Here is a 23184-nt window from a genome sequence, read left to right as displayed (position 1 = left end):
GGGCTTGTTCATCAACACCAATAGTATACACCTGTTTCGCAAAGCCAGTCTAAATTTATCCTACACTTGGTTGTTTATATTATTTTAAGAGAATTTAACCTTCAAAGTTTACCAAAATGTAAAAAAATGTCATTCAAACTGCACTACTTTTTACTTATACTTTTCACTACATTACTTGAGTACAACTATTTTTACAGTAATTCTTATACTTAAGTAAAAGCCATTTCAGATACTTTTACTCAAGTAACATTTCAGTCAGGTACTTGGACTTTTACCAAAGTCATATTTTGGTGAGGCACTTATACTTTTATTTGACTCCGAGACTTCAGTACTTTATACAACACTGCTCAATGATAAGCTTATAAAAGGTTATGTCTTCTGACTCTTGACTTATCTGAAGCATTAGTTTTTGCCTTCTTAAAAATGAGGTCCCTCAAATCTCGTTTGCCTTTGCCGCTTGGCTGTGATGCTGTTCAGAACACCGTCTCCCGCTCCAGTGGTCACTGAGGTCGTTAATGAAATTCCATGTGCCCTTTCGGTCACCGTAATTTGGTCAGGCTACTTGTAAGCGCACAGCCTGCCAATGTTGAAAGGGCAATATTATTGCCATTACTGTTAATATGTAGTAGAAATGTAAACATTCAGTGATAAAATGTTAGTTTGGGATGGATGGATGGATGGATGGATGGATGGATGGATGGATGGATGGATGGATGGATGGATGGATGGATGGATGGATGGATGGATAGATTTTACCTTGGGACTGTTCCATAAAACATTTTCGCCTGTCTTCTTTGTTACTGTTCATCAGAAACTGTAATTTTCTAATTCCTCATTTTGTGACAAGAAATGGTTGTTATATTCTATGAACACTGACTTTAACTTAGACAATTATATCTGCATTGCTTTGTGTGTTTATCTGGATTCTTATCTAATGCCTTTACGGTAATGCCTCAGTAAGTCATTGGAACCTTCTTGGAATATTTTTCTGTATTTTTTCTCCTATTTTTCCATGTTTTCTGCATGTTTGCCTTGTAGATAATCCCTCTATGTGTCTTTTCAGGAGTTCCAGAGAGAAAATCAGGTTTTAAGCCACTTATTTTTCTTTATGTGTTGCACAATGTAAGTGAAAGGGCAGAGCATCTATAAGTGTTAGGAACTGAGACTGGAATGCTTACCAGGTGGATGTATGGATGACTTTTCAACTTTTAATTTTCAAAGGGTTCTCAATTAGAGGAATTATTTCTCTGGCCTAAGTTTAGAGTTATTGAAAAAAAAAAAAAAGGACTGAGAAGGCAGTTTACTTATAAACTTGTCCGACTTAGCATACTTCTGTTTTCTGCAACTCAAAATACTTACAACCCTAATTCATCCGAGGAGCAAAACATAAAACTTGACAAGCATGGATTTTGAAATAATCTTTTAAGAACTGACTATAATTTCCAAATGTTTCCAAGGCAGGGAACTTTGAAGAACTGGTTCAGCCCATCCCATCAAATAAGTCTATTACTGAACTGTTCCACATGAATTTGACACCAGTAAGTGGAGAAAGGAAGCTCACATAGAGCATCTTGATGCAGGGAATGATTTCTCTGTTCATGGATTTCAAAGAGCTGCCTTTTATGGCTTTGAAACCAGAGGCTCTGCACAATGAGAATGGAGAACTACGGAGCAAAATTACTGCTGTGAATACTAATGCTGAGCATGACCTAGACACATCATTTGGCAGTCTGAGATAAAGATGGCTGACCCAAAATGAGTCCAAGGAAAAAAAAAATGGGGAGAAGTGGTTTGAATTGGGCAACAAATATGGGAAAGACTGATTGAAGGTAATGAAACTTACTAATGTAGTAAAAGATAACAGACAAAGTGAGACACAGTAACTATATAACAGGGGTCCAAAAAGGCAAACCTGCTTCACACATGGGACCCCTCTTTTTGTCCTCAGGGCAGCCCTTGTTATATATCACCAGTGTATGGTAGCTTCATTAGAGGAAAGCCAAAGAAGGCTCTCTGTTTAAGTGAGTCATCCACCAGTGCTCTGTTTCACATCCGTTTTCTGCTTGGCAAAGGCAGCAGGACGGTAATTGTCACTCTCCCTCTGCTAACGGGAGTCCCATGGTCACGTCCACTGCCCACGCCCCTGTGACATTCAGCCGGCTGCAACAAATGAGCTGCGAAAATCCCGGAGATGATGTGGAGGATTAAACCTCTTAATTCAGATGCATGACGAGGGAGGCTGCAACAAAAAGGATGACAAAATTCAAGCAACACTCTGCGGATTAAACCACTCGACCCAGCTGTTATGTAACTTATTTCTCTTTGTATTTTCATAATGTTGAACGCCCTCCTCTGACCTCTACAGCAGACTTTATGAACCCTCTAATAGTTGTTCAGCAGATTCCATCTGGAACTTCAATTTCAAAAGAATTTAGGTTTTGCATTACAGGATAAAAATTCTGATGAATAAATTCTTTGCCCTATTACTCAACAACAGAGGATCTGTGGGATAAACTGTGCAGGTCCACTTCAAGGATTTTCTGTGTAAAACTGCGTAAAAACTGCTTATAAGGGACTAAGGTTTAACAAGCCATACTAGATATATGACAGTTTGCTCTTTTCCATCTACTGGAGTGATTTCTGTGAACCTAGGCCCCAGGTTGCCATGTTTCACATGTTTATACATTTGAGTGGGGCAGTGGGCAGTTGAGATCAAATTCAGGGCCTCTATGGACACAAGTGATACCCTAACATGTGGGTCCAATATGTGCTTGGGTAGCTGGGGACATACAAAGTTTGGATCATAGGGTTTAATTTGGTCCATGATGGTAAGGGCACATCTGTCATTTGTGTTTTGGGTTTAACTCTGGTAAATGCAAAAAAAATATTAAAAATGGACACTGCGCACCAGATTCATGAAATACAATAAACAGGTGAAAGGATCTACCTTGTTGCCAGGTGGAATTCTAGTCAAACACTTGGCATGAACCCACTGTTTTGAAGGTGAAAATTTGAACAATGGATTTTGTGCAGAGATAGATCGTTGATGCAGGCAATGAGGCAGGCGGTGGAGAGAAAGCGGTATAGTGAGGGAATGGCAATCAACCGAAGAGAGCTTGAGAAGAAATATCCCAAAGATAAAGAGGTTGGAACCAGTGATGGAGCAGGAGAACTTGACAAAATGTATGAACTTGTTTCCTAAAATCAGAGGACAAAACTCGGATTACAGTCAGCACTGAAGAACAAGAGAAAAGCAGAGAAGGTTGGCCTGATTTCAGTGCTACATGGGAAAACATCTGGCTTCTGTCACATACCTCAACCTGATTGATTTAAACAGCTGCAAGCCCACACCTGCTAGTTGCACTGTACAAAGTGGTAAGTAGAGACAAATTTACATTCACACAGCCAGCCGAACACTGCTCTACTGACCTAATAACATTTTTGAGAACAACTAAAGTGAATGTGGGCCTTAGATATTGGGTTCCAAGTGGGATACCAGCATGTGATATTGTCCATGTTCTGTTCACAAAGTGGGAACACAGAGGACATGTCATATCTGTGAGTTAAAGTAAAGATATGAAATGGGTGGCATGTGTATTAGCATTAATGTTGGGGACTGGTTTGACAATGAGCCTAAAAAAAATATGGACATAGAGGAACCAAAAGGAATCATGCAGACCAATTTCATGGCTTCATGAAACTCTAACTGACTGGTTTTAGTGCCATGCAAACTTTCTTGAATGGCATTGTAAGCAAGCATGTGCATGTTTACATGTGCAAGCTTGAAATTTATGCACAAATTTCACCAGTTACCTTGCTAGAGGAGGGCAAGCTATAATCACTTCGTGGCATCAGTTCAATTGGAAATTAATGGAGAAGGAGCATGCCATGTGTCTAGCTCTTAAATGTGCAGTACGATAATTTTAAAAGGATATTGTCATTATCTCCTGACTGAATGAAACAAAAAATCTGTGAAAAAATCTAGCTTCTCTGGCTCCTCTCCAGTCTATTACTAAAATTCACAGCTCCTGGTCAGAAACAGCCAATCAGAGCCTTGGCAGTGTTAATCAAGCTTGTGTACGCACTGCTGAAACCACTTACATGCATAGTGTGTATCAACTTTCAAGCTTAAGATAATCAGTGTGATGCAGCTGTGTGTCACTGTTAATCACCATTGATGTTTCATCCTTACCAGTGACTGTGCCATAGCTGTTTATCTGCCGTCATCACTAGCCCTGCTTTCTACCCTACAAGTTTACCAGCAGGCTCTGCAGCTCTGGAGGGAGGGCACCAGAGGGCACAGGGAATGGACTTTTAAGATGTGGTTGTTCACCCTACTTTGGGTCTATATAGGGGGTGAAATTGCCACCAATGTCAAAATGTGGGCATATCACGTTTTGTAATCCAAAGTAGTCTAAATTCAGCACAGAATAAGGGAAAAACAGTTAGATGTTTGTGGAAAATAATGAATCTTTTTCCATCTAATTCTTCTGTAAAACTTGTTGGACAAGGGGAAGTCTTGCTTTTCAGATATTTGTTCATCTACAAATCACTTCATTTCAAAAAACAACTAGAGCTTATTTGGCCTTAAATTCCTCAGACTTAGTTTTGTATCTGACCTGATTTCTCATGTCAAGAGGATCCATTCATTGAGTCAGATATCTGTTCCCTTCTGTCTGAGTAAAGTGAGCTGCTTCAACAACTAGCCCTACTCTGAATGGCCTCAGCAGTGATGAAGACAGCCTTTTGCTCTACAAAGCCAGCTATTACTGTCAGCTCTGTCATCTGCTCGGCCCTGAACAAAAACTGTCTCTCTTTCTGACGGCAGTGCAGACAGGGGCCGAAGACAAGCTCCTCCAGCTTTAAGGTCAAACACTCACATCATTCTGCGCAAGCCTTTAACACTCGAACTGTACAATGTTTCCAAATTGAGTGTACTTTGCTTGAGTCAGTTTAAATGTAGACTCACTGCTTATTTACATCAACATCAGAAGACCAATATCCATCAAATAAATATGTTCTTACAAACAGTTATACATTTGTTTGCATTTGTTTAAGGCAGCTGCCTCAGATTTGCATGAACTGTTTGTAAAAGATTTGGCATCTCTAAATAAGTCCCCACCGCTTGCAGAATGTAGAAATTAAGCTATCAAATGCTTTAAACATTTATTTGCAAAAATAATCTACACTTCTGTCAGCGCGTCCCACTGGTTTAAATTGCATTTCAGGAAATTATCACAGCAGTTTGCGAAGGCTTGTTGTGAATCATAACAAAGCCGACCTAATATTAAATAGGAAGTATACTACATTGCAATTAGAGCAGTGGAAGCCCTATTTTGGAAGGAAGCGTTTCTAGTTTCAAAGGAACCTCAATAATATTGCTTAGCTTGGTGGCTACTCTGTATGCTATTTAGTTTAAAAAACGTTTCTTTTTTGATTACCTTTGTGTCTTTATGATGTTAATAGATATAAACATATTACTATTTCTTCTGTTAAACAGGTCCCTCCTGCAGTTTGAGCAAAAAGTAAAATAGTTGTTAAAGTCTCCAACAGCAACCATTAGATGCCAAATAATGACCTTTTATGTACCGGTATCACATTATAGGGATTTGCTAAACACTTCTGGGATTTTTATTTGAGGTCAAATAAGATTCAAATTTGGATTTTTAGAAAAATCCCTCCTGGTAGATCTGATATAAAAGATAATATGAATGTGTGGAAATAATCCCACCTCATGCCTTCTACTAAAGTAAAGCAGAGGATCTGGGGTGCTGTGGGCCTCTTTCTCTTTGCAAGGTCATGAGAACCAAATTCAAGTGAGTGATCATGGGCTGTTTGAAACTCAAAAAGAAACTATAAATTGATCTTTATATTTCCAAGGATGTTTATCCAAAACATATATCCTTAAAATCAACACATAAAATGAATCCTACAATTCACCTTTCTCCATGGCAACCTAAGTTTCTTGATCTATGGAAAAACATTTTTTGGTTATTTTTTTTTTTTTCAAAAGTACTAAGACTAAAGGTAACCTTTCATTTATGATGGGACAAAAACATTAATATGGTTGAAATTTATTCAAATTGTACCTGCTATAAGTGCGCTCTATCTATATGGTGTGGTTTATTGGTACAATTTATAGAGCTCTTTAAAGATTGAACATATAAAACAACTCACAAAAAAGCTGTAAAATAGGTACATTAAAATGTGTCTCATGAAAAGAATGTCAAACTTTGTTCATTTAGACTAAAATGTGAGCCAAGATTTAATTTACTTGTATGCTATCATAAAATACTGACTTAAGGGAAAAAAAGAGAGAAAGGATTAAAAGTAATCATGACTGAAAGGATAACAGGGAAAGTGAGTCACTCTTCAGCAGACATGACAGGAGATGAGTTGTCATGTTAGCTTGCCCTCTATCGTGTAAACAGGTGGATTTATAGTGTTATAAAGGGTGAACTAACGGGGCAGTCCTCCAATCTCATTACTGCTCCAGAATCACCGCTGAGACTAATGGTATTTGTGTCTAACCATTCAGCCACAGTTTATGTGTGGGTGGGTGGGGGTGCATTTGTGAGGTGGAAAAGCCTTCTCTGTACGTGACCATCATGACTATCCTCACCTTGATTCACCTTCATACGGCAACACTCCCCCATTTCTCCTCTTTTCTAACTTTCTCGTCTTTCGGCATCAGTTTTAAGATCGTTTCCCAGATGACATATTTCCACTACTTTGTCTAACAGCTGACCGTGCTTTCTGGTTGGCTGAGAAACAGTGGTCTGACTCTTTGAGAGTCACCGCTAGGAGAGAGGGAGAACTGATGGTAGGAGGAAGAGGTCTGAAGACATGAAAGAGATGAAGGGAAACAGAGATAAAAGGGGATAAAATGTGCATTTGAAAAGGCGTAGTAGGCTGTAGTGTCTGTAGCACTGCAGGTATTCACACAGAGAGACAAAGTGATTAGAGGCATGTGCTCTAAGCTTTAAACTGATTAAATAAAAAGGTTTTGCTCACAGAAATCCTTAATTGCTTTCATTACAAGAGGAACCAGTTGGTCGAAGAGGAACAGCTCTCCACTCAGTATGTGCAGAGTTATGCTGGTTCAATTAATCTCTGAGCTGGGAGGCTGGGGAGGCGTGATCACCGAACACCATATCCAGCTTGCCACTTGTGGGCGCTTTAGTATTCTTTATTGTTCCTTTATGGCCACGGTTATGACAATAATAATGATGATAACACCAACCTATGTGTTTCCCACATTTAAACAACGATGGAACATCTGGTCTTATTAGTATTAAAAATCAGTATGCGTACAGCCAACCACAATTACAAATTGCTACAAATAGTCAAAGGAAAGTGTGCTGTTGATGCAAGTAGCAGCCATTTTGAAAAAGACAGTCGGTTTTGGTTCTGTTGCCCTGATTTTTCCACTGGTAATGCCAAATTCTCCTCCTGTAGAAATTGCTGTCATGGTTCTCCCCTTTTAGGACTCTGAGTTCTTAGTTTTTAGTTATTCATTATTCTGTTTTGTTGATCTTCCTTTTATTTTCCATTATATTCAAGCAAGGGCGTAGGTTTGAATTGAACTTTGGTAGGGACACTATTGGTCTGGTGTCATTGGTGCTATGCAATATGCATGCCCTTTTTTATGCTCGATGTGAGCATCCGTACTGATAAGTGGAATTCATTGTTAAAACAGAAAAGCAACATTTTGCTCCATTAATAAAAATGTTATAAGAACTACACTCATTAGATGCTGTTTATCAATGTTTGAAGTATCACCAGCTCTGATCAATGTGGAATTAGGACGGTTTTCCACTTTGAAAATGCTTTCATTTGAACGACTAAGAGAGAAGGTAAATACAGTATTTTCTTTTGAAGATATAGAATTGTGCAGAGTTAAACCCCACTCTAATATTTGTACCTACTATGCTCTCTCTGTATCAAGCAAAATAATACATTCATTAAAATATTAACTTCACTATAAAAGTTGAACATCTGGGCTTTAGTTACTCTGTGTAGCTAATTTCATGTATTTCATCTGGGGCTGAAAAAAATTAATCATATTAATTAATTATTTCAATAATCGTCAACTAATTTAGTAAGTGATTCATCATTAACTGGAGTATAGAGACTTTAAAACATACAGTAATATAAATGTAAAATGTGCCTTTCCCCACAGAGCAACCCACTTAGATCAGTTATTATATCAAAATTGTAAAAATAAAAACAAAAAAATGAAAGCAGTAATATCAACTAAATATCGGTAAAAAGGAAACCCTCACATTTTCTTTTTTAGTTGGCTGTGGCTAAGAATCAGAAATGTTGATGGCTTACAGCCTTTATTTGCCCATTTTTCCAGCAGTCTTCAGAACTCCTGGCTGACTCAGAATATTTCGTTTTATAAAAGAAAAAAAAAGGTTTTTGTTTTTTTAGTGTACATGATATTCATTTTTTTTTATTGGGACTAGTTTTGTAGCCTAATATTTATTGTAGTAACCGTTACATTCTAGTGTGAATAAATTTTCAATGTTGTGCTCCAACCACACACGGACTAGAAAACAGCCAATCAGAGAGAGAGAAGGCGGAACCTAAGGCAGAACAACCAATGAGAGTGGAGTTAAACAGTGCAGCACAGTTCCATGCTCTGTTACACGAAAGGGACAGGAGAGACCAGGCAGAGGAGCTGCGAGAGGAAAAGAAGCTACTGCTGAAACAACTACTGCTGTAAATTATAAACATGTTGCTCACATCCAATTATTGGTAGGGACAATTAGGTCGGTTCAAAATTTTGGTAGGGACATGTCCCTATGGTCCCTATGCAAACCTACGCCCATGTATTCAAGTAGTCTTTAGTTGCTCTCTGTTGCCCCCTTGTGCTTGTTTCCTTTCTCCTTGGCTTCCTTCTTGTTAGTTCCACTCACACCTGCTCCATATTCAGCTCATTAGTCAATTCTTTGTTCTGTTCCCCTTATATACTCCACCTCTGCAGTCACTCAGTCCTGGTTCCGTGTTGTTGTTTTGTTGGTCTCCTTGCCCTCCATGTGTGTTTTCCCTTCGTTTTTGTTTTTTTGTTTGTTTGTTTGTTTTTGGTTATCAGTATTTTGTATTTTCGCCTGTGGATGTTTATTAAATCTACAAGACTCACCTCTGCCTCCTCACGTCTGCATTTGAGTCCTCAAAAATCTCAATTTAACCATGACAATTTCACACTTACAGGTTGCAAATTCTGAGTTCATCTGTTCTTGCACCAGGGTAAAGCTCAGACAAGTAACACAATCTTTTGGGCTTGATCTGTTATTGTAAAAACATCCATGCCACATTTGTACAAGGATTAGATGTTAAAATCCTTGACCTCCAGTTTATTTAAATACACATTGCCTACTAAAGATTATTAATATCATATATAGAGATATATATGTTGCAGGCTTGTAAAGAGCCTCACTGACCCTGAAGCTGTGACTCTTGTGTGTTTCACCTCCCTTAGCATCCTGCTCACTGTGAAAGGTAGCATTACAGTATAAATATGGACTTTTGTCCAGCCTTGTACAATAACAATGTTTAAAACAATTCAACCACGATTCTGGCTATCAGAATGTTAAGAGCCATAGTTCAGAGGTGGGGAATCCAGGTCCAGAAAATGAAAATCCTGTACAGAGATTAGCTCTAACCGTTTGTATATCCAGGGTTCAGTTTTAATAAGCAGGTTTAAAAAACTCAGATTCAATTCTGCAACAATTAATTGATCAACCTAATGTCAGGAACCCTGAGTTTTAGGTTTCACAACAGCAGCTATAAATTAGTTCAATTAATTCAATAAATTAGGTCCACTCAGAGTTGAACATTAAAAATTCTAACATAATGACACTCTTCGCACCTAGAATAAACATTCTGGATGTCTAGACATAAATGATAAATAACCATATTCCTATTGTTAGTAGTCATAAGAAATATATTTCAGATACCATAAATACATATTTAGTCAAGCTGATAATTGTCAAAACAGCCACTTAAACACTGTAAACATGTCTAGATATATAAAACCTAATTCTTACTACCGGTAGTACAATTTAGTTTTGTTTACTTTCTGAAATTCAGTTTCTGCTGCAAAAATGTAATTTAGAACCTCTGTTATTACAGTTCTGACCAGGAATGGGGTTTGACCAGGAAGAATCCTATTTTACCGATCTACAAATGGAACGAATGCCACAGTCACTTCACAGAAACATACGTATCAACTCGAGTGGCAATCTTCTCCTACGCCATCTTCCTCTCCTTTGCAGCTGTAGCCCTGTTGCTCTGTCTTCAAACAAATTCCTGTTGCCTGTTGTCATGGTGACTCATCAAATCAGGAATTCACTGATAATTGCTTTTTGCACGTGTTAAAATTTGAGTGGACCTACTAATCGTAGAGGAGGCAATGATGTCACAAGCAAACGTGTTCTGTCTTTACGGAAGTAAACGTCGATGGTAGTGCTAGAGTGCATCTAGCGACCTTTTCCAACCTTAAAAACTCAATCTTTTCAAGATGGTAAAAAAAAAAAAGACTCCTCTCTGCATTATTGTCTGCCATAGTTGTTGTTTTTCTTCCCGCTCTGTGTAGCAAGACGCAGAATAGTGACCTTTGTGGAGTATTAATGGTGTTCAGGTTGGATGAATGCGACATGGCATTCAGACACACGTTGCATTAAAAAAAATCGGATTCGTATTGGATTCAGGACCACGTATCCAAGTGGCCTGGGTCTCATTGGAAAAAATCTGATCTGTGTTGTTTAGACTGCCATGAAAAGATCATATACAGATTGCATACGGGCAAAAAAATTCGAAGTTGGGTCACTTCAGGCTGCAGTGTGAATGTAGCCTTAGAGTTGATTAAACTAATTCATAGCAGCCGTTGTAAAACCAAAAATTCAGAGTTCCTGACCTTAGGCTAGATCAATTTAGAGTTGAGGATTTGAATCTGAGTTTGGTAAAACTGCTTCTTGAAACACATCCCTGGTTATGTGAACAGGATCAAGAAAAACCAGACAGGGATTTTACTTTCTGGACTGGGATTTCTGACCTCTGGTATTTTCTCACGGGTTTTTCCTGCCTGACTTGAATTGTGTGTTCTGTCCTATTTCCATTCTTTAAATAATTCCCCCTTTTTCCCTGCTCTAGCTACATATATTGGAAAGTTAAAGTAATAAGCGTTTTCTTGTAGTCATTAATAACTCTTTAAGCTAGTCTCTCCGTTTTAAAGAGTGGCTGTAAAAACATTTGTATCCTAGAAGACAAGAAATGCTGGACACACTGAGATATTAAGTATAGCATAGATTTACAGAAACCTTCAGTCAGATGAACAGCTTTATTTCCTACCGCTAAATTTTAAAGATATTTTATCCAATATCTCTAAAATTCATTCAATATCTTTAAAATGTATTTTGTTGTTTATACTAGAGCAAATTACCTAAAATGTTAAAGCCGTTTTATATTACATGAAATGCAAAGGAGTGATTTGTTTTATTTATCAAAATAAAAAAAAAATGCTGAAAAAAGTGTACGTTTTTTTTTCTTTTGTTCCTTCAGTAAGATTATTAAAACCAGAGTAGCTCAAAATATAATTTTTCATTTTATATTATTACACCTAAAACTATAGTAACAATCTTTATAGTTTGTGACTTTTAAATAAGATTGAAGTATTGTCAATTATATAAAAAAATACAATTTCTTAACACTTTGAATGAAGCATTTAACAGGAAAATGTGTTTTAACAAGTTCTCTGACAAAGCATAAAGGCCATTGTCAATATACATTTAGGTCATTGCTTTATCTTAGTACAGTCAAGCTAAAACTCATTTTCTGAGTTGACAAGGTGCTTCCTTAAGTTACAAGTTCATTAATTTATAAAAGAAAGCTTAAAAGAAAGACAATTTATTAGTCAAGGTGGTATAAATCTATTTGCATCATAAAATCTGGGAAACCATCCAAGATCCACCCAATAAACAGCTTTACTATTGTGTCAATATTTTTGACTGGAACAACATGCAATGCGTTAGAGTTTTGCAGGAGGTTTTAGTTTCTCCAGACAAGATCAAATTTAATGCCTGATGTGTACAGATTAAATCTTTCAACACAATCATTTAATCGAGTTTCTCATTTAATCTTAAAACTTAAAACTGTTTTTCCATAACCTTCACCAAACACTGCAGCAATTCCCAACCCAATGTGAGGCACATGGGATGAAACCCAGCTCCTCAAAGTTAGGTTTTCTGAAAAACGTACTGCTCCCTTTAGGCTGCAGATCAGGCTTTGCTTCAAATTCAGATCTTTATCTTTGACAGATTAGGGTCTAATCTGCATTAAAGTAGATACTGCTCCAGTCTGACCTTAGGAGAGAGAAGCGCTTCATTTACTGATTTGTATACATATCATCTCCCACCTTTGGGCATCATGAAAAATGGAACATGACAAAAAAAAAAAAAGGAACCCCAATAAAAGCCTCTGACAAAGGCTTCCTCCTTTTACATTTCCCAGCAAAGGATAATGTGAATAACAGAACAGTGTAAGAAAGCAGTGCATATTGCTGTGTGTTGCTTCTGGGGCTGCTAGGAAGCGGCCAGTCGGGTTAAAAGCTGTATTCTCTCATGGTTTTTGTCTCTTTCACCAGGAAAATGAAATATTTCAGCAATGGGTTGATGAGGACATCAGGTTTGGGATGTTTATGTGATTTTGAGATATCCCAGATCTCAGTCCAACTGAACATCTGTGGGATGTGCTGGAGCTATGGATATTCAACCTGGCAACCGAAGGTTGTTTCCATTTTAGATATTTGAGAACACCTTCGAAAGGCTCTTGTCAAATGGAAACCTTTCTCCTGCAACCTCAGACCAAGTTCATAAATATATTTATTTTTTTTAAATATATTTTGTGGTTACTGTGCAAAAGCAGCTGGTGTCTGTAGGTCCTCCTCTGTTTCATGACATGGATCAGGCCAACATGTGACGCTCATATTTCCACCTTAATAATTTACTGTGCTGTCAGTGCATCAGAGTTAGCAGTTGTGTGTTTGGCTTGACTGGTTCCACTGGAGTTCACGAGTGTCATTCAAGCTTCTCTGAAAAGCAGCAGTATTAAAATGCATCCGAATGTTAAGCCCCAGGCAGCGTTGGTTATCCTACCAGAGGCTGAATGATGAATTATTGAGGCTCACGCGTCTCTGTTTACCCAAACCAATGTGCCTTTGAGCTTAAAAGGTATTTAAAGGGGAGATTCAGAGGGTTTTAAAGCATCATGGTTGTAAAGTAAGTATTAGTAATAGTAAAAAAGAGTGTGACAATTCCAGGCATCTCAAACTCACCTTTACACTAACCCACTTTCAAAGTTAAATCAGTTTGTGGGTAATGAAATATTAGAAACCATGTTTCCTTTTCACAGAGACCAGGTTTGGCATGAAAATACATCAAGAAGTAGAAGTGCGAAACAACATCTTTTTATCCTGTTCAACAACATTTTTCTGTCCTGCTCGCAGCACTTCCACTTCTGTAAATAGTGGTATTATAAATTTATTCTTTTCTCTTTGTTAGATAACTGTATTGTAATGTTAATTGGTAACATTTACTTAACCGGAGGAAAAAGTGGCCAATAGTAAGGAATAATTGTTTTAAACAAAATTAGGCTATCATGTCAGGGTCTGGGAGACTTTTTTTTAATTTTTATTTTGCTGATGCTTCACTTTTCTTCCTCAGGTGGCATCAGATAAGCAAGGTGATTGGGTGAAGCTATGTATGCAAATATCCAGCCTCACCTGGGGAGCAGTTTAAAAGGAGCCTGCTACCAGCCCCTTTTTTTTCCTGAGTGGTCAAGCTCTAGCCCTCTGAATCCCTGGGTTCTCTGTATTTCAGACATTTACCTCACCTTATGTTCCTCATTCCAAGGTTGCCTGCAGCTCAATCAATGGTTCATGTGATCACCTGCATGTATTGAATGTTACCTTCTCAGATTAGCATTCACTGGTGGTGTACTGGTTCCACCTGGCTCCCCTGTGAACAAACCTGACCCAACCTCCATCAGACTCCTCTCTCACGTAACCACTACTCGGTGCAAAACTTACCTCCTTCCTGGATCACTCTTCCTTTGGCAAATAGTTTGAGCCTTCCAATTCTCAGATCCCACTCATTCCTCCCTGGTGGTTCAGTATCTCATCTCCAGCAAGCACCACCTCCTTCCACTCTCCACACCCATCATCCATACACCTAATAACACTTATCTCCTCCGATGTGCAGCGGTCCTGACTGCTCCTTTGTTCTGCATGTGAGTCAAATCAGTGGTAACACAATGACATATCAAAATCAATGACTCCGGTCAGATTTTTTTAAACCAAGGTACGCATTTATTTTTCAGTTATTACATTACACTAAAAAAAACGTAAATCTAAGTAAGTCAATTTTTATTAAAATAGGTGCATTTTTCTTGAATTGAGTAGGTTAATGAGACACTCTGCCAATGGAACAAGACAATTTACATTTAAAATAAAAAAAACAACAACAACTGCATTGTCTTATTTCAGCTGCATAATATTTAATTATCCTATTTTAAGGGTAAAAATGCTCATTCCATTGGCAGATCATTTTATTTTCCTACTCAAATTAAGGATAATTACACTTAAAATATACTTTTATGAAGTGTTTACTCATTTTAAGAAAATTTTTGGATGAGTAATTATTCCATTTGTTGGAGTTTTTTTATTATTAATTTGTGACTTGCTGTTTTCCTGGTATTCTAAGTGAGTCTAGGGTTACAATGGGCTCAAGTTAAAATTTAGATAAACACATGCTACTGAAACCAGTTTGTGGAACTCCTATACATTGGGTCCTAAGACAGTGAGTTCAAAATGCTCAAAACATATACAGCAGGTCACTTAGTGGTGCCATTTTGAATTGTCCTTCACTCATTTTTTCACAGACTCTTAACATTGACCCAGGATGTCAGTGGAGGCTGGAAATTTATATCACTTAAAGATTGGGGATCCTTAATGGTACCTCTTACAATTTACAAGTGTTTCTCTGATAAGACAGATGTAAGTGAACAACTGTTCACATTCCCTTTGGCCTGTTTTATATAGATTCACATATAATTCTATGTATTTAAAATATGACAAAATGTAAAACTTGCTTATTATAGTTGAAACAAATCTAGTTAGTCTGAAAAACTCAGGACAATTGACTGTATTTGATGTTAATCTGAGCATATGTCAGAGGCAACATTGATAGTTATTCCTCTTGGTCGTCTGAAGGTTGTTGTATCTGTCTCAGTGTACTCTCTACACCTCTTCTGTGGATTGGTAACTTTTCTGCAGTGCTGGACGGACTACATTATGAGCTCTGTGCTAATATGTAAAGAGGTCCTACAATCAGTGAGTCCAACTAAATTCAAATATTTTCTGTTAAACATAAACTCAGAGAAATATTAGGCAAGGATAAAAAAAAAGGCATTAGAAATGAGCAGGAATTATTCCCAGTGTTGTCTGCTTTACAATGTGAAAAGCATTTAACTTTTTTTATTTTACTTAATAAATGAAATCATCAATTTAAACATTAATTGTGATGGAGCAAATCCGTCTTCTAAGATCTGCATATAGATTTACAGCTATAAGCTGTTTACAGGTCACACAATTCAGTAACAACCTGTGCACTAATAGTGAATCTATTTCACCTCTTGCTTCAAAAAACCGAGCTACAAGAAGTAGGGGCTGAAAGGTAAATCCTAGAAACTGGGACACCACTTCAATAATCACATATGTCTTCATTAGTCACCGCTGGCTTTTACTAAAGCAAAGGTGGCTGGAGATACAGAGAAATCATGCTATTTGCACTTGTGATGATCACTTTTGTGGATCTTTGACATCATTTTGAGGATTTCTGCCACTAAACTGAGGTATGTAAAAAGGAGGAGATGTCTTCAAAGCCTGGGAAGGCTGGGAATCTAAAAATTACACTGGAAAATATTGAAATCTGAATAAGTCATTTTGTCTTAAAGTTAGTGCGTTTGTTCTTGGATTGAGGAGGTGAAAGAGAATTTTTGCCAATGGAACAAGATCATTTACACTGAAAATAAGAAAACACAATTGCATTGTCTTATTTAAAGTGCACATTATCTAATCATCTTATTTTCAGAATAAAATACTCATTCCATTAGCAAACTATCTAATTTATCTACTTAAATTAACGGTAAATACACTTAATTTAGGAAATTGTTACTTATTTCTAGATGGTTTTTCTAGTGTACTACAAATTTCTTAGAATAAATGTATTTACCCCTAATTTGAGTAGGTAAATAAGATAACCTTCATATGGAATTCATATGTTTTATACTTAAAATACGAATAATTAGATATTGTGCACTTGAAATAAGAGAGCAGTCGCTTTTTCCTATTTTAAATGTAAACAGTCTTTTTCCATTGGCGAAGTATCACTCTTACCTGCTCAATTCAAGAACAAGTGTACTTATTTTAAGAAAAAATGACTTGATTTTTGCATTGATCAATTTGTGGTATGTACAGTACACTGGAAAAAAATCAAAATCTAGATAAGTCATTTTTTTCTTAAAATAAAAGCATTTGTTCTTGAATTGAGGAGATAAAAGAGACATTTTGCCAAACGAACATGACGATTTACATTTAAAATAGGAAAACACAATAGCAATTTGTTATTTCAAGTGCATTTTATCTAAATATCTTATTTTAATAGTAAAAACACTGATTCCATTGACAATTTTTGTAGATAATTTTTCCAGTGTAGGATGAAATTAAGAACCTTAGTGTGCAAGAATAATCACTGTGTTACATATTAGTGTACCCAAGCATTTGAAGTGTGCCCCTGAAAAATTCCTGAAGTTATCTACGGAGTTCTGACTAGTGTAAGTTGTGATTACAAGTGCCTACCAGCTCAACAAACAACCCATCAGACTGAGTAGACTCTAGTGAACCCATAAACCGCAGATTAATATTTTTAAAAGCTGAGTGTTCCAGAAGAATTTCACCATTCTATTTTATTTATTTGTCTATTTTCTAAATGTGTGGGAGATAATTCAGATGCATTATTTTAAAGCTCTGACACACTGATCCAAACTTTCCAAGAGTTCAAAGAGCATACCTCAAAGCCTCTGCAGGTGCTCCTCTGTCCCTGTGAGCAACTGCACTAGTCATTGTGTCTATTTTAGTTCCTTTCTGTACCTAAACTGATGCCTGGTGTAAAAAATAACCTGATTTACGTCATTACACAGTGCGTCTATCAAGACTGTGGGAGTACTTTTCTTTTGCCGCAATAATTCAGATTAAACATGTTTCTATCCAGGGAAAAGATATTTTCCTTTTTAGAAGCTGTGAACCTCTGTGACGTGCTTGGACACTGAGGTGTTCTCACCTCGTGCTGCAGATCAGCAGTTTTGGTGCGATATTTTGATGAGGCTGGCAGAGAACTGAGAGAAAAAGCGGCTCAGCACAAACCATATGTTTAATCAGGCAACAGCTGTGGCTCCATCTTTGTTTTACTTACCTCTGATTCTGCAGATATGTTAAAGAATCACACAGTGCACTCCATTACACGGAAGAGGCCCTCCCACACACTAATCCAGAGCTGCATCTCCAGTTTTACAAACTGAGCGGCGTTTCAGCCCACATAAAATTCACAAACATGTTTTTATTTATAAATACAGTCCTCACCACAGCCCTGATGGAATAAGATGGATGGATGGATGGATGGATGGATGGATGGATGGATGGATGGATGGATGGATGGATGGATGGATGGATGGATGGATGGATGGATGGATGGATGGATGGATGGATGGATGGATGGATGGTTAGGGTTTGGGTACTTTTCTGTATTGAATCAAATATGTAGATGATAAAACTGATTTGATATTGAACCTCTAATATTTAATGAGGATAAATAGGTGTAATGTATAGTTCCAATCAGAGGGTTTGGTTTTGCTCATTTCCTCACATTATACAATTAAAAACTTCCAGTTTTTTTTTAAACTACAATTGACAGAAAAGGCTAGAATATATTGTAGAGTTTCTTAATCTACAAAGGTTCAGAATTACACTCCAATATATACAGTCCCTTACAGTACAACTACTTGGCTAAATGTTTCTTAGAAAGTAGCAGAGAAAACGTTCTTCGATAAGATCTTTTATGATTCTGACCCGCTTTTTTAACCACTTTTCTTTATAAAGTTTATAGTTTATTTAAATTGGAGGATTTCCTTGTCAAACTGCATAACCTAATATTAGAAAGCTTTATCCGACAGAGATGTGAGCTTGGGGTCATGGCTCTGTTAGACTGCCTAATGTTATGGGGCCATCCAACAGAGCCATATGTTCTGTTGGACCCAAACTGTTTACCTCGGATGACAAAAACCACCAAGACAAGCCTATAAACTGGATGATGTTCATACAGTTGTCTATGTTCATTGTATGGCAGGTTTGGCTTAGTGTGACCTGATAGTGGGGTGCCAAGTTAAAGTTAAATTTGAATATTTGCTCCTTTAATCTCTATTTGTAAGCCTATATTTTACATAGCAGAAAGAAGTAAACCAATCAAAGAGGAAAATATCTTTGTTATAATTGTTTTAAACACAAACCAGTGGCAAAAACCCAAGGCAACCTTGCAAATGTTTTCAGTGTATGCTTTACAATGGACGCTAAAGAGAGGGGTGAGTCTACAGACATAAGAAAAAAGCAAGTTATTGTGATCAAATGTTCTGGATGTTTACAGTACTTAGTTCTTCTAATGGCTTTGGCTGGTTTTCCTGGTTGACTTAACTTCAGCAACTTTAGATTTCTTTAATGCAATATGTCAGGAAATCAATTAAAAAGTAAGAGCACCACTTTTTTGATTGATATTTCTATTTATGCCCGCTACAGTCTACCAGTTGTCCACAGCAGGGTCAAGCATTTTAGTTAAGTGAACGTTGGTATAATGCATGGTCTATTTTTTTTTTAGAAGTGTGCACTGAAGGTCTTCTGTGAGTTCACAGAGTTGAATATTTAATAGGAGTCAACACTTGATAATATATGAAATGCAATGCAATATTTGAAGGATTGTGCCAGAGAAAAGGCTTCAGTCAGGACACCCTTCTTATACACAGGTTTTATCTTAATTGGAAGCTTTCACACCAGGACAAACGTCAAAGCCTTTTCTTTTTCACAGAAAGTCACAACCAGATGTTAGGCAGTCTGGTTTGCCGGTTAATTGCTGGATCTGGGAACATGGCAGCATCCCCCAGATGGAGTAAAACATCCAAACATCTTGTAAACAAAAACTAAGCTCTTCAAAACCTTACAGGAAAGCTGTAATCTTCATTCTATAAAAAATGAACAAAGCGTGTCAGTTTCAGTTAATTTTAGCATTCATTTGTTTACATCTTTCCTTTATTTATCTTATTTTTTTGCTTTAGTGATTCAATCCATGATCTCAAAGTTATCTTTGTCTCTCTTTGAGAGAAGGACATTGTCTAAACAATTACCATTGATTGCACCTTTTCACTCACTCCTGTATCCCGAACCAATTCCGTCACAATGTTAGAATAACGCATAGTTCCCGATCAAAGCTTAAAAATATTTATCCTTAATCTACCGGTATGTCTACTGTCTCAAAACTGATAAGACAAGCAGATATTTTTTTTATAACAGCTACAAGAGCTTGGGCCATTGAAGTACTAAAGGTTTCTAATGAGATGTAATGATATTGTTTTCCCTACATATTTTTTTTCTTCAAATGAGTACCTTCTAAGTCTTAGTTTAAAATAAAGAGACATGCAGAGATTTTTAGTCAAGTTTTTTTTTTTTTTTTTTTTTTTGCTGTTGCCAAGTAAACAGATCTTTATAGTCCTCTTTACTCCTGGTATTATATTGTTGTTTACCTAGTTTGCAGATTAGAGAACCTTATTCAGTGAAAAACAAAGCACTTTTTTTGGTTATTTAGCAGCAGAAACACAGAAAAAGCTGTTGGACCGTTATGGTGGGGAGTAGGAGAGACCAAACAACTACCTGCGCCTTTTGCTGTGTTTTAGTGGCTGAGAAAAAATGTGCAGATCCTGATTCACAGTCGAATCTTAAAGAAATATGCAGCCTTAGGCAACTGCCATGTTTTAATGGCATGAGCGCCTGTCTTTCCAGTTCGGAATATCAGTCCCTACAGCAAGCCATTGTTATAGTCTAAGGGAAACAGAATCTTATTGATACTAATAGTTACTAATAGTATTGATACCAGAGATGGCAAAAGTACGCACTTTCCGTACTTGAGTAAAAGTACAGATACTTGTGTTAAAAAATACTCTGGTAAAAGTGGAAGTACTAATTAAACTTCTTTACTCAAGTAAAAGTAACAAAGTACAGGTTTGTAAATTTACTTAAAGTATAAAAGTCAAAGTAGAAACCACTTTTTTCATGCTGTTGCCTACATTTTAAATGGATGTCTGCCAATAGGACTAGATCTCCGTTGTGTTCATTTTCAATCATCTCGTCGTCCATACTACTATGCTAACGCCACCGCCACCAAGCTGCAATGATTTGCCGTGAATAAATACCGCCGAATCTGTCGATTAATCTTGTAGTGGTGCGTCAAATGCAACGTAGATTCCCATCCAATTAGATTGAATTTGGTATTGATGACGTGAAAAATAATAACGGTAACTCCATTGAAATGATTCAAAACTAAAGTAACGAAACAATTTTTTTAAATGTAAGGAGTAGAAGTAAAAAGTCGTCATAAAAATAAGTAGTAAAGTAAAGTAAAAATATCAGAAAAATCTACTTGAGTACAGTAATGAAGTACTGTATTTGTATTTCATTACTTCCCATCTCTGATTGATACTAATAGTTACTAATAATCCTGAAGAACTCAGAATAACCTTAAAAAACACTATTGTTGATCAATTAAATTCAAGGTTTTAGGTATAAGATGGGCCGCTAGGCTTGTTAGAGTGGGTTGTGGATATAGTTTGGCTCTGTCCTTCATGACAGCACTGTTTTATGTAATATCACTAATTTAATTTAGACTGTTCCGGAGCCCTTCAAATGATTTGTATTTGTGGCGAACTACCCCATAAGGACGCTCTTTTTCTACATCACAGAGACACTTTTACCACAGTAATAAATGATGACCCACTTACCTGTTAAATTCCCTTTTTGTCCCCATTTTCCAATAAAGTAGACAGCAAAGGACAGATGAAAGAAACCCATGGGGAAGAAGGGAGAGAGCCTTATGCATAATATAATGTATTGCATGTGGACTTAAGACCAATTATAAATGGAAGAGCTAATCTGTTGAAGGTCAGAAGCTTCTCCTTGTTTTTCCCCATAAATGCTTCTCCTAATGTCTTGTTGCTTGTCACAATTATTTAGTCCAGATGGTGTCATTGTCTGCTGGCACTGTGGCTCTTCTCTTCTCTGTCAACCTTGACTTTTTTGTCAGGAGTCTAATTTCCAAGAAGCCTGCACTCTTTCACCCCGTTTCTGCCTTCCAAGTGATAAATCGATCCAGACGAGTGCCTCTTACTTTGCTGTCCTTTTCCAAGCCCTATTGTGACCTAAATTTCTCCCTCTCCAGTCATTAATTAGCTGTTGCAAGTCTGCCTTCCCGAGGGAGTGTAGGAGTATGAAAGAGCTCGTTAAAAGACCCATCAATAAGGAGGGATTGATCAAACATCGGAATGTAGGATCCATGTTTCTTTTTATAAGTGCAGTAAACTATCCAGCATACAACAAAGCTTATATTCCCACCTACACCATGTCTTCTGTGTTTCACTAAGACTTATTGATGCAAATCACCCCAAAAAAAAGAAAGAAAAAAAAAACAGAGGAAGGCCTATTTCCATTAGTTTAGTAATATTAATATTTATGGCACAGACTGTTTCTACCAACATCTTTAATTGCTTATGAAGGTAGAATTCACCAAATGCAACAGCAAAGTATTTATTCTTTACTAGTTTTTTTTTTTTTTTTTCCCCTCAGGCTTGAAATTGAAAGAATCTAAAGATTTTCCAGATTTGTAAAAGTATGGGGATACAAAAAACCCCCCAAAACAATTCTGGGACATTAGAGAGATTTCACCACTGATTTTTTAACCTCGTTGTGTAAAATTTTGTCCGTTCATTTTTCTTTTTTTTTCATAAGCTATTTACGTATCATAAAACTGGGTTGTGTACATTTTCTTGAAGAGTTTTTCTTTCCAGGGCTGCTCAGTGGCGCGGTGGGTAGCACTGCTACCTTGCAACAAGAAAGTCCTTTGTTCGTTGCATGTTCTCCCTGTGCATGCGTGGGTTCTCTCCAGGTACTCCGGCTTCCTCCCACAGTCCAAAAAACCGGACTCTTAGGTTAATAGGCTTCTCTAAATTCTCCTTAGGTGTGAGTGTGCATGTTTTTTTTGTCCTGACTGTCTTTGTGTTGCTCTGCAATGGACTGGCGACCTCTCCAGGGTGAACCTCGTTACTCTCCAGACAGCTGTTGATAGGCACCAGAACCCCTCGCGGCCCCAGCTGGGAAAAAAGCGTGATAGAAAAAGGATGGATGGATGGGTTTTGTTTTCCCCCCTATTCATGCATCATCTTTGCTCAGCTATTGTGCTAAATAAACAAATTCATGATCCAGTCATGTATTCATCCATCTTTATTATCTATAAACCCATCTCTCCATTCACTGATCTATTCTTAAATCTATCCATCCTTTAATCACTTTGGCCATGAATCCATCCATGCACCTATATGCAGTTTATACATTAGTTTATTCATTCTGCTGTTCAGTCCAGTCCTCCATTTAGTCAAATTATGCATTTGAGCCGTTTCATCCATTCCTTTAATTTGTCTGTTCATATTTCTATTCTGCATCTCACCCAACCTTTCAAATACTTTTTAAGCACATCCATGCATCCATTTGGACCAAATATATGTTGAAGTCTGGATTTCGAGTTTCATATTTAAAGCCTGATCCCAGAAAAAATAAAATCAAAATGGAACATTTGGACTTATACTATAAAATACGCTAAAAAGTACATACAGCCCTGCATTAAGCAGGATTTATAAGGCTACAGACTGTTTAGGTGACGTCATATTTTGCAATCCATTAGACAATCAATGGCTAACAACCTTATGCAGGAAAAAAATATTTCATCAAATGAGTTCTAGTTAAAAGCTGGTATATTT

Source organism: Cyprinodon tularosa, unplaced genomic scaffold (genome assembly GCF_016077235.1).
Source record: "Cyprinodon tularosa strain WSP-4 unplaced genomic scaffold, ASM1607723v1 ctg7, whole genome shotgun sequence".
Lineage (NCBI taxonomy): Eukaryota > Metazoa > Chordata > Actinopteri > Cyprinodontiformes > Cyprinodontidae > Cyprinodon > Cyprinodon tularosa.
Note: the sequence above shows the minus strand (reverse complement) of the source record.